Source organism: Balaenoptera musculus, chromosome 7 (genome assembly GCF_009873245.2).
Source record: "Balaenoptera musculus isolate JJ_BM4_2016_0621 chromosome 7, mBalMus1.pri.v3, whole genome shotgun sequence".
Lineage (NCBI taxonomy): Eukaryota > Metazoa > Chordata > Mammalia > Artiodactyla > Balaenopteridae > Balaenoptera > Balaenoptera musculus.
In genome coordinates, this window is record NC_045791.1 from 88,128,102 (window position 1) to 88,140,517 (window position 12,416).

At 33.3% G+C, this 12,416-nt stretch overlaps 1 protein-coding gene across 4 annotated transcripts in view; it reads right to left on the minus strand.

Moving 5' to 3' along the window:
* ERBB4 (erb-b2 receptor tyrosine kinase 4) overlaps positions 1–12,416 on the minus strand; it is a 1,123,927-nt gene that overhangs the window by 370,661 nt on the left and 740,850 nt on the right. The window lies entirely within an intron of this gene.

Consider the following 12,416-nt stretch of genomic DNA (forward strand, 5'->3'; position numbering starts at 1 on the left):
TAGCCAAGATATCTTTAAAAATATCTTTTTCCTGAGCCATACAGGTTGCAGAAATTTGAAAACCTTGAACAATACAAAGAAAAACAACCACTCATAATTCAAGCACTCAGAGAGAAACACTCTTCACTTTTTGGTACAGATGTTATCAGTCTTTTTTTATTTCCTCTGAAATTGGAATAATATTGCATATAATATTCATAACCTGCTAGTTTTGTTAATACTAAATTGTGAGTATTCAATGGTAATTAAATATTATTCTATGTTATTTCCAAGGAGCATAAAATATGTCAGGGTATAACTTAAACAGTACTTATTCAACCAATCCCTTCTTATTGGTAATTTAACTTGTTTATCTCTGATTAGTTCTTTAAATTTTTTTCTATAAATAACATTCACAGATTGTGAATATTTTTAAGACAGATTGTGAATATTTTTAAGACTTCTGCTACAAATTGTCAAATTTCCCTTAAAAATATTGTTTCAGTCAATGTGACATTGACAGGAATCAGTTAGGTAAGTAATTAGCGCAAAGTGGAAGCCAAAATTAATGCTTCAATCACAAAAGTGTTCTTTGTTCATCTCAAATGTAGTCAACAGAATTGCCAATTATTCGTTAAGAACAACAGAAAGCAAGATATCATAAAAATGCTCTGGTTCATTGGAATAAGGGCAAGATTGTGGGATTATGTGCATCCGAGCCAAGTTTTACTTGATTCTCTATTTCACAACTCTAGCCTTAATCAACTAACTTGTCCTCTCTGAACAATGGCTGATCATATACATAGATTCTCATTCAGATAGCTTTAGGTTATCCAGAAAAAAAGGTAGATATTCCCTCTGAAAATACTATTCTTATCATTTTAAGAAATTGGTGAGAAATACACGTAGTATCTTCCTACCCAATATCTACCACATTTTTTCTTCTTGTCCAATACAAGAACAAGTTAAGAGAAATCATATATCAGTCCATAAAGCATCCAGATACAAATAACAAAAGTCCAATTAACAGTAATTTATATAGATAAGGGATGATTTTTCTCACATAATAAGAAACCTATCGGAGGCAGTGTGGATATTAGTTTAGCTGTTCTGCAGTACCCACAACCTGCTATGTGTGTTGGCTTTATTCATTCAAGGCATAAGATGGCTGCTGCATCTAAAGGTGTTTGTTTGAATTCAAGGCAAGGTAAAGACAGAAGAGCAAGCAGGAGACTTCCTCCTGGTGAAGTTTCAACTTTCTGTTTGGAAAGAGATGTTTTCCCCAAGGATTATGTCTGCATTACAATGGCCAGAACAATATCTCATGGCCATTCCTACTGCAAGAGAGGCTGAGTAAGCAAGTATTTAGGTGAACATATTGTTATTCAAACAAAAGCCAAATGTGCAGGGGTGTTAGTGAGGAAGAAGAGGCCCATGATATTGGGAAGGCAACTAACTCCATCTCTTGTGCTGGCCTTAAGAAAATCATCTCTCCTGTGCAGTATCCCAAGCTAAACCTTTGAGAGTCCCCTTAAACCAAAAAGGGGCATAAAAGAATGAACGGAAAATACCATAAAAAAAAGGTATTTGTGGAAGTAAGATTGGTGGTCACATATAAAATGCCTTACTAATTTGCATATATAAAATCCTTCAGATTAATTTTGACTTTTCAAGGGTTTCCACATTTAAAATCAATCCCATTTTCCATCATTAATCCTTTCACTGACTATTGGATCCATTTCCTCAAGTGAGGGGGAAAAAAAAAAAAAAAAGAAACAAAAAGAAATTAGATCATCTTTCTACTTCTAAAACCCAGTTCTTTCCTTTTCATGACCTAACAACAATACAACCTTCATCAAAGCAGAGGGGAGATGTAAGATGTAATAAAGATGGAGAAAATGGATTTCTACACTAATGTTTGGCATTAAGTCTCTAAGAAATGTGACGATCTCATACTAATAGCTTTCTCATGAGACATTAGATGATGCTCTTCTGCTCTAGGAATAATTCTTCATTAGGTGACAAAGAAAGGAGATTTTGACTGCTATCCAGGAAATGAAGGTTATTTTTCAGTCCACATTTGAAAGTTCTACTTAAAAAAAAATGTGAAGAGAAAAGGTAATAGCTCAAACATTGTAGAAAGAGTATATTTTTCAAGAGTTACATTTTAATTCAAATAGTTCATACTGACGGATCACAGTATCCATCTACAACTTCCTATCGAAAAATATTCAAATGGAATCAGATTATATTATACTGAATAATAATCTCATCAAATCCTGTTCTTGGATAAAAATTAATCTGTACCAATGTTGACATTTGTTTCTTAGAAATACTCTGTTCAAGAGCTTGGCTTATACTTGGAAAATGATTTAGAAAAGAGACAATAATAATTCCAAGTATAATCTTACATGTTAAAATTTTAAATTAAGACTACAATCATGATCAATCTGGATGAGACTTTATCATTCTGAATTCAAAACCCACCATCTGCTAGCAATTCTGGATCGGGAGGATTTATAAAGTTTTAGCATTTAATAATGTATACGTACATTTTCCCTGAAAACAGTCTTTTTTCTGTTATGTTTGGTTGGACCATAATCTGTTGTTGAATGTCATAACCTCACAATCAGAAAGTGTATATTTATTGATATTTATAGACTTTTATGTACTTTTCATCTTACATTTCTTTTGATCAACTTGATTACTTAAACATGTGTCAGAAAATAATGTCAAAATTGCACTTATTCATTTATATGGTTTACATTATTTTATAAGTTTATACAGTGTTAAAATATTAATTTAATATGCTTCTGTGGGGAAATATTTAGTTAGATTTATTGCTGGACTAAGCAAATTCTAAGGAAAGGTATTGACCTGCAAGAAAGTTGTTAAAAGACACAAATTATTTGCTGGACAAAAGGGAGAGCTAATGTGTCTGCCTTCACTGACTATAAAGGCTTTTTTTTTTTTTTTTTTTAATAAATTTATTTATTTATTTATATATATATATTTTTTTTGGCTGCGTTGGGTCTTCGTTGCTGTGCGGTGGCTTCTCTTGTTGCGGAGCACAGGCTCCAGGCGCGCGGGCTTAGTTGCTCCGCGGCATGTGGGATCCTCCCGGACCAGGGCTCGAACCCGTGTTCCCCGCACCGACAGGTGGATTCCCAACCACTGTGCCACCAGGGAAGTCCCTATAAAGGCTTTTTTAAAATTATATGTTTAGATTAGAAAAAGGGACAAAGATTGGAAAGAGAAAAGCTTGGTAAGATATTTAGCCAGGACGATACCAGAAAAGTGTCTGGCTGTACTTTAAATCTACCTTTGCTAACAGATTAGTTTCTATCAGTTTTATAAAGATTTATTAGAAGGTACCACCTTGTTACACCAAGAGTTTCTATCCCATTAGCATGAAATAAAGTGATTAATAATTATATTTTAAGACCGTGACAAAAAGACAATTTCTAAGGAAGATAGGCCAAATGAGACCCAGACTTCACTGATATTCAACAAAGATGCCTGGAAGTGTGGAAGGACTCAAAAAATGTTGCAAAACTAAGAAGTCCAAGGTAATCTCATTACATTGAATTTCACTTTCCCTGTAGGAAATATATCACAGTAAATAAAGAGAGACACAAATAGATTCTTGGTCACTGAAACAATTGGTAGAAAAAAATCTGTTATGAATTTTCTTATCATATTATATAAAAATATTTCCAGCAAGTTCACAAAACTCTGTCTCCTTTAAAAATGCCACCATTAAATATAATAAGATATATTAAATACAACTTTCTATGAAAAAAAGTATAATTTCACTTCTTAAAAAACTCCACTAGGGGCTTCCCTGGTGGCGCAGTGGTTGAGAATCTGCCTGCCAATGCAGGGGACACGGGTTCAAGCCCTGGTCTGGGAAGATCCCACATGCCGCGGAGCAACTAGGCCCGTGAGCCACAACTACTGAGCCTGCGCGTCTGGAGCCTGTACTCCGCAACAAGAGAGGCCGCGATAATGAGAGGCCCGCGCACCGCGATGAAGAGTGGGCCCCACTTGCCGCAACTAGAGAAAGCCCTCGCACAGAAACGAAGACCCAACACAGCCATAAATAAATAAATAAATTAAAAAAAAAAAAAAAAACTCCACTAAACACTTAAATATGTTTGTGTCTCAAACACTTCCTACTAGATTAATACATGCAAGTCAAGTAAAAAAAGGAAAAAAAAAAAAGCATGACTTTTTTTTTGTATTTAGAGTAAGTAAACTGTAATCCACACTACTCTCCAATGTGTTAAATTTAACATATATAGCACATGATTTGTAACTGAAGTAATTAGACTAAACTCCACGAAGGCAAGGGCTATTTTTCAGAGCTGTATCTATAGCATCAAACTTGGAGCAATATTTAGTCAATGAATATTTGTTAAATTGAACTGAAAAAAAATGTACCCTGATATTTGTCACCAACACTGATCAATTAACTTCTGTTATAGTTCCTAATTTTAAATTATATTCTGACAAAATCAAAGTAAGAATGAAAGTTATCTTTTTTCCATAAACACTCTACAGTTGATTTTTATTGGTCCTACATTTCATTAAGCCAGGGGTCATTTCTGTTTTGTTCAAAACTGTATCCCCAGTGTCTATCATGCAAGGCACAAGCCAGATACACAATAAATGTTTGCTTCATAAAAGAAAATATAATATCTGGAGTATAAAAAAATGAAATACATATATAATTTTGAGGTTAGAGTTTTTATAAGTTGAAAGAGAAATAGCTTTTATTACATAAAATGCTGATAATTGATAATGTGCAAAATTACTGCAGGCAGAACATTTAATATTTATAAGGTACACTTAGATATATTCATTGGTATCCCTAAACCTATTTTGTGTACCAAATTCAGTTATCATTTATCAGGTGAATAATGATGATTATGAGCTATCCCAGACAGATAAAATACCCCCAAACCTGTACAAATTACCTAGCATGTGCTATACAAAAGTCTAAATGCATGTTTTTATATTGAACCATAAATCTACCTCATATTGTTCCTTAAATTACTTTTTAGAAAGCTGTAAAGTGTCAATATGACATTTTAAAGAAGGTGTAAAGTACTTGTGTCTCAGCGTTCCAATCCACAAGGTTTGTACATTTAACCATTTCTTCCCTCAATTCTCATTTGCATGAGTCTAATGAAGACGGAAATGTTTGTGTTATTTAAATAGTTACTTTTTGCTTTTCATTTCTTTTCAAATGCTAGTTATTATAGTGAATTTGGGGGATGAGTTACCATTAAGAGAATCATTGACATTTTGCAAATATATTCTTGCAAAAGAAAATGTGATAAAATACTGAATCTTGGCTGTTTTTTGCCCCTGCCGTGTAAGAAATAGCCTGATTGTGATGTAGCATCCCTGCTGAAAATACAGATTAACATGACCTTCTTACTAGGTTTAAGGAGTCAACAAAATTGCTTTGACCCCCAAGCACAATTCGTAAATAAGACTGAATGTCTTTCTCTTTTTACAAAACAAAGATTATAATTTTAAATGCAGTTAGCCATATTTCACTTTAGTCTACGTGATCAGTAACAATAGTAAACATTTTACCTCTACTCACAAAGCTAACAAGCACAATGATATAAGAAATATCTAATAAGCAAGGATGAAATACCTAACCTCAATCCCTAACTGCGTATTTAAATGTCTTGTTTTGCATGGGTGCATTTACAGGTCAACCTTAGAATTAAAATGATAATAAAAGTAAATAAAGATTAGAAATATTGCACTTGTCTAATTGGGAACGTCTGAATAATGCATACATCAGAATTCTATTGCTTATCCAAGCCAAAGGTCACAATCAAGAAGTCAAAGTCCAAAGTGGCAAAAGCCCATTTTCAAGATGAAGCTACAGGAAGCAGTTACTGGATTTTCTCAGACATAAAGCAATGTATCTTTCTCACTGTCATCACCTTAAGCCACGAAAGTCTGTTGGCAGATAATGATACAAAAGTAATATAGCTCACATATTCCACCTGTGATACTTAATACATCATCTCTGGAATGGACTTGGGCCAGAGATTCCTGTATCTTTCCCAAACCCAGACCTTTCAGCTGGGAGCACAATGAATTGCTGCTACCCCACTGGGTCAGCCCTCAAGGTTCATTATTAATAAGCTGAGACTCTAAAGGCTAATGAGAACCGGGTGCTTGAGGAGACAATGGCTCATTCATCATCAATCAAGCTTTGAAGTTTTTATACAGATGATTTAAGGAGAGTTGAAGTGTGCAAAATTGAAATGTCACATTTGTATTGGGAGTGGGGAGAGGGTGATAATGTAAATGAGTGATGTAACCTTCTGTATTTCAGCTCGATGATCAGAGTCAAAAGCTCATGGATGTGGATACTGGATACCAAATGTTAGGAAATAACAGTGGACAGTTTTTCAAACAGAGCAAGGCAATTTCAAGAAGAAATTATTAGATTCATTGACTGAAAGTTAGCTTAAGATAGAAAATAGTGGCAAAAATATCTTGATTTCAACTGAAGGAGCTTAGTAATTCTCTCCATAATGTTCCAATGTACTAATACTCAGGATCCAAAACAATTCTCAGCTTTCGATATGTTGTAGCTTGAGTCCTAGCTCTGCTGAGAAGTCTACTATGACCATCTAGTTTTCAGAGGTGAATTGCCTCTAACTTTTATGACACTGATTATCTAAACCATTCATCTAACAGAACAAATGCCACCTTGTCTTCTTTATTCTTTTGTATATTGTCTCCCCTATCATAATGTAGGTCTCTAGAGGATAAGAACCATGACATACATCTTTCTGGGCCCTGGTACCAAGAAAGTGTCAAGCACGTAGTAGAAATTCAAATGGTTTTGATGATTATAATGATACTGACATCTTCAGAACATGACTAACATTTGTAAAAAGTTCTTAGTTGCTTAATTAATAACATCATAGTGATATCTTCTCCTTATGCACTAGATGATGTTTACATTATAAACTACATAAAATATTGAATACAATATGTGCGATCTTAATGTATAAATTCTTTCTATCCATTAGGAAAGTAGTAATCCACTTAAACATTCATATTATCTGGAAAAATTTAAAAATAAATTTTGTCTTGTAACTGGCTTTAAATTACAAATACAGAATTTCCTTCTCAAATTGTTCTCTTACCTCATTATATAATTCTATGTGTGTCAACATGTTTGATATTTTTCTTCTAATAATTTCTCCCAGACTTGTACTCCCCCTGTATTTCCTTATTTCCATTACAAAATAACATGCTGTAAAAGTCAATTAGACTCAAAACTTGAGATTTGTAATTAATACTTCCAGCTCAATATTTAGTCAATCATGACACCCTAAATAAAATCCTCATAATGTTTATTTTAATTTATCCCATTCTTTTTTATATTCCCTGCTCCTTCTTAATTTAGGTTCTATTATCTCATACCAGATTCAACGTTTTGCCTCTAACCTACCATCTCCACGAATCCATCTTACATATTAAAGTCATAATATATTGTATATTATAGCTAGGTAGATAGAAAGATAGAAAGAAAGACAGAGAGGTAGATACCTATACTATAGGTAGGTGGGTGGGTAGAGAGATAGATTAATATTTCTCTATTAGGGCTTTGAGTATGAAAGCAATAATATTAAATGTAGTTAACTGGGTAAAACTAAGTTCAAAATCTAGTTTTTCACTTGCTAGATGTGTGACCTTGTATACATTTATGAGACTCAGTTTGTTCAACTCTATAATGGAAATATTGTAATCATAGGATCTGTCACACAGTTGTTGATTATATTACACTTTATATTTAGTAATTACTCAAATAGCCGTTCACTGATTATGTTGTCTCTTAAAGAGGGTCCCTGCAAACAGCCACAAGACAATTATACAATACTTATGTCTCATTGGTCTGAATTCAGTCATGGAGCCACAGCTGGGCACGAAAGGCAGTCTGTGTACTGAGTGTTATATGTCTAGCTAAACTTTATATACTATTTAAAACTTAGACAGATGTAATGGAAGTGGGAGACAACAAGCAGTCTTTGCCACACTGACTCAAAAGAAATCTCTTGGCATCTTCTATATACTTATAAAACATAAATCTTGTGAATTGAACAGGCATAAAGATTTTTTCCTAAATTTGTACTGAAGGACAATATACATACATAGATGTGCATATATCATATGCAATGTGTTTTTACAAACTGAACACACTTATGTACTCGGCACTCGATCAAGACAGAGAACACTCCAGCACAACAGAAGCCTTCCTCATATTTCACTCTCTATTGAAACCTTTATCCTGGCTTTGAGCAAGATTGCTTTCACATAGTTTTGTACTTTATACATAAATGGGATAATAGTGTCTGCATTCTTCTTGTCTGACTCCCTTTTGCTCAACACTACATTTGTGAAATTCACCCATATTGTTCATTTTCATTGCTGTATGGTATTGCATGTTTTGTCTATTCTACATTGATGGGCATTTGGGTATCTTCCATTTGGGCTATTACAAATAGTGCTGCTAGGAACATCCTAGAATATGCCTTTAGTGACCACATGTGCACATTTATGTTGTAGACATAAGTAGAAGTGAAATTGCTGGACCACAGTGACAGTTTTCCGAAGTGCTTTTTGCCAATTTATATTCCCAACCATAGCGTATGAGAAATCTACTTGCTTCTTAACCTTGTCAACCCCTGTTTTTTTCTATCTATTTCTTTGTAGCCATTCTGGTTAGTGTTAAGTGGTATCATTTTAATTTGTACCTCCCCAATGATTAATAAAGTTTAGCCTCTTGCATACTATTTTTGAAGTGTAATTTTTTAAGTCAAGAGGTTTATTTCCATTTACTTGAAAATGGATCTTCCTATATGTGAAACATTTACAAAGCACTGAGGTAAACCTGATCTCTATTTGAGGTTATTAGGAAACAATTGAGTAATTAATGTACCAGATGTTACCCTCCTAACTTTTTAATTTTGGGGGGGGATCTGACTCAATGTTTTGAAAGTGATATTTTACAATATATTAGAAAAATACATTAAAACTATATCAATAATTATAAAAATACAGAGCAAAGTATGGCTTCTGGAAGTTGGATGAAAAAATTCACATTAAGTGAATATCTCTCTCATAAAAGAGATGAACACAATCAAAATTATATAAAAAAGAAAGAAAAATTCACTATTTTCTTGTTATTAAAATAGAACACTCCTTTACATAAAGATCAAATATTTTATTCCCGTATCCACCAGAAAGCCTTCATTACAGACAACAATCCTCTTTAAATAACTGCTCCAACTTTCCAGAAAATGTAATTGCTTCAGTAGAACAAATCCATAGAGTTCAATGTTTTCATTACGAATAAGGGGCAAAGTCATATTAGTGCCCAGAAATGATTTGTCCCTTTTGCTTAAGGCTTTAATACAATAAGCCTGGGATACACTACAAGGTCATTTTCAAATATCTCACCTACGATATTAGTTTATATAGTTTTAATAACTCTTCTCACAATGTGTGATTTCTTCACTACTTCTTTAGAGTATTTCAGAAAAGTATGATTTCTCTTGATGACAGTAACAAATAATATTGCTGTATGTGTTTGTTGCTGGCAAGCTAAGACTTGCAAATAAAAAATAAAGCAAGAGAAAGCAGAATGATTTAATCTTGTAAAATGATTATAATATGATTTTAAGCATCAAGATTTTTAAGAGGCTATTTAAAAATAACAAATACATGGTTTGGGGGCCTGGGTATCTCTGCTAAAATGTCTATAATGTTAAAGTAATGCCGAAGATAATAAATAAAGACAAAATTTTACAAAATAAAGAAGTCATAAAATAAGAGTGCAAAGAAGCAGATTCTAGAACATTTATAAAACCCACAAGTAGGTCTACATTGACTTCTTTTGAGTAGAGTTTTAATCTGGATACAGTTAGAAAAAGAATGATTGAATAGGAGTAGCCATTATTTTGTAAAGCACAGATTTCAGAACCTGAAATATCAGATATCATGGCAAAATAGAAAGAGAAATAGCTTTGGAGTTAGATTGGTTTGTATAAAGTTTTAAATTAGTATACCTTACATGCAGGAAAATGCACAAACCTTAAACTCTATGTTTTTTAAATATACATGTATATGGCGTTTGTGCCTCTGTCTCCACGCAGCCATCACACAGACAAAGACACAGAATATCTCTATCACTCCAGAAATTCCTCCTTGCTCCTTCCTAATAATGTGTTCCCAAATCCACTATTCTATCACCACAGATTAGTTTTGCCAGTATGTAAGTTTATATAAATCAACAACACAGTATGCATTCTTTTCTCTTGCCTTCTTTTACTTAAAATAGTATTTTTGACATTTATTTATGCTGTTGCCGATGTTAGTAATTTGTTCATTTTTATTGTGTACTATTCATATATATGAATATGACACAATTTGTAGATTAGTTCATATTTTTTAAGCATATCTTTGCTATTTTTACCTGTGTGATTTCAGGCAAGTTAGTTTAAGTTTCTATTCTATTATCTAGAAAATAGGAATAATAATATTTAATTTGTTGGTTTACACTGAGAATGACAATTATGTATATAAAGCACCTGGTACATACTAGGTCCTCACAAAATGGTAGCTATTTCAAAATATGTTTTAAATGTAGTTCAGGAGCCTCCTTTGTTCAAAGTATTTAAACATATGTGCACATTGAATAAAGTATTGGATCTTTTGGGAGGAAAGAAGACCAAATAAAAACTTCTGAGAATCATACAAAATTTTCATAAGTTAGGTTTGGTGCTTGGCATAATAAGTTTAGAGCTAGATATATTAAGCTAAAATATTTTTAACTGTACTTCCAAAGTTGACTAATAAAAATTGGGGTTATCTGTATTTCATAAGATAAACTGTTCCTGAGGACAAGATCATAAATTCTGTAACTCACTATTTCCCCCATAATGAGTAATCCTGAATATCTAGTTGGGTTAATCCTTTGAGTCATTTCTTGTCATCTCTGTAACTATATTCCATGACAGTGCTTAGAACTGTTAGATTTCCTTCTGTTCAGTTCAGGTTGGTACATAGTTCACAGGTCACAAAGTCTCTGCTGGTAATTTCCAGGTGACCTTCACCTCGGCTGCTACCACCACTGTGCTTCATAGAAATCAGGGTAAAATCCAAAGGGCAGGGACAAGTAAACTGAGCTGTCCTCTTCCATTTCAAGAGTCTGGCATTTTTGCTGAAGCAGAATGGATTCATTAGGAAACACAGAGCACTATTAAACATATCTGTGTAGCTCCGGGTTGGTCAGGGAGGTGGGATTGCTCCAAACTTTTGTTTAAATTTATTAAAGTTTTTTTAAAAATAACCAATAAATTGTGTATTAAAAACTAGCTGTGTAACAAGTATTGCTGTAATAAGACTGCTAGTTGATATAGGGCAAGAAAAATCTTTACTCTTGAATGAAGAAAAGATATAAACAGATGTTATATTTGCTCAGAGATTTTAAGAGTTAAAGCTATATATTTAAAATATTTGAAGAAAAAAAAGTTCATTAAAATTTCTTCAGAAACTTATATCATTTTTAATGAATCATCATATCCTATGGCTCCTAGAAACACCACTCTCATTATTTTCATATTGTGACATCTGATGTCATAACAGATGGCTCCACTATTCAATGGTATAGCTCTGTAACCTGTATTGTCATGTCTTCTAAATTAAGATATACTTTTATCTTAGGATGCTTCCATTTTTTCAGGGTTAATAAATATGATTTAAAAATTATCTGGGGTATCTGGCTGCTCTTTGAGGCTGGACATGAAGAAATGACCCAAGTGCCAAGATGCCTAACAATGTCAGATGGTTCAGTCAACTTGAGAAGCTGACATTCAAGAAGGAAAAACTACTGGGATGTAAATATCTGCACAGGCTATGGGGTCAGACTGGGTAACCATGACACCCCCATAGATCACCTGTGAGATAACATTAGTTATCCACCCCAAGTCTCAGTTCCCTTATCTATAAAATGAGGATATGGATATTAATATTACCTCCCTCACAGGGAAGTTGTAAGGAGAAAATGAGTTAATACATGTAAATACTCACCACAGTGTCTGTTATGTGGCAAGCATTCAATTGATGTATTATTATTATTATTGCTATTATTACTATTAAGGGGAAGATAAGAAAAGTTCTCTGGTAAACTGATTTCTTCTGTCCTGCTTGATAATTATCTCTGCTCCCTCTTATAAATACACTTTTGAGAGAGCTAAACTGGGGCAGTATTATTAGGCCAAGTTAGAATATGTGGGTTTGCATTTGCTCATTTTTAACAATTATTTTCAACTTATATAAGTTTCAGATGCCCTTTTAGGAGCATATTATAGGTTCTAGAAACTCATAAA